The following is a 1,059-nucleotide window of genomic DNA, read 5'->3' on the forward strand; positions in this document are numbered from 1 at the left end:
CGTTGTTATTTTTAAACTGGTAAGGAATTTATTCATTTAAATTGACATGGACCAAACGATGTATTTTTTTTTTGGACAATACAATAATGCATTTATTTGGTACTGTTAGTACAACAATTGACACACTATGATTCGATCATAATAAAAAAATTGTCAATTGCACTATATATGACACGAGTCGATCAATTGAAAAAGAAGAGATCGAAATTTACTAATAATATATGAGAAAAATATTTAGCTCGTAATAAATAAAGAATGTGAAACTAAATATTTAGTGACCAAAATAAAGGGAAAAATATGAGATGTCCAATTTGAAAAATAAAATCCTTCATAGTTAAGATAAGATTATATGTTGTAACTTGTGAGACTCTTAAAAAAAAGTTAGATTGTGAAACAAAAGAAATTACATTCGTTATTGTGATCTATAAATAGAAAAAATTTAGAATAACTAAAAGATTTTGATCTAAATATTTTATAATTACACTAAAATTCTGCAAATTTTAAATCACATTGACATTAAGAAAAATCATAAAATAAAAGTGCATGTGAATATTTAGAGTCAATTTTTAACTTTTTTTTCAAATATTTTATTCTTTTGATTTATTTTTCAAGTATTTTACTTTCTTTTTCAATTTAACTTTTTCATTTATTTAAAGTTTCTATTTATTTTATATATTTTTCTTTGTTATAATTATTTAAATTATTTATCATAGTTTAATATCAGTGACATTTCATATCTTTCCTATATAAGTGATTTTTTGACACAAATATTTAGTAAATTTCGGATCGAGTTTTCTCTTTTAAGAAAAATCGTATTTGCTCACGAATTAAAATTTTGATATAAGTTTGATTCGACACTTTGTCGAGATTACCGAAAATCAAACGGTACAGGTACAAGACCACAAAACACTCAACAATAATTAACATGTTTCATAAGTAAACAAAAGAAAAACGTTGCTAACTTCGATTTTATAACTCCATTACTACTATCCAAAGCTCTGTTAGTAGCAGAATTATCAACAAATTCCTCCTTGCAAGGTTAACAACTCAAAAAGGAAG

Source organism: Arachis hypogaea, chromosome 13 (genome assembly GCF_003086295.3).
Source record: "Arachis hypogaea cultivar Tifrunner chromosome 13, arahy.Tifrunner.gnm2.J5K5, whole genome shotgun sequence".
NCBI classification, from domain to species: Eukaryota; Viridiplantae; Streptophyta; class Magnoliopsida; order Fabales; family Fabaceae; genus Arachis; species Arachis hypogaea.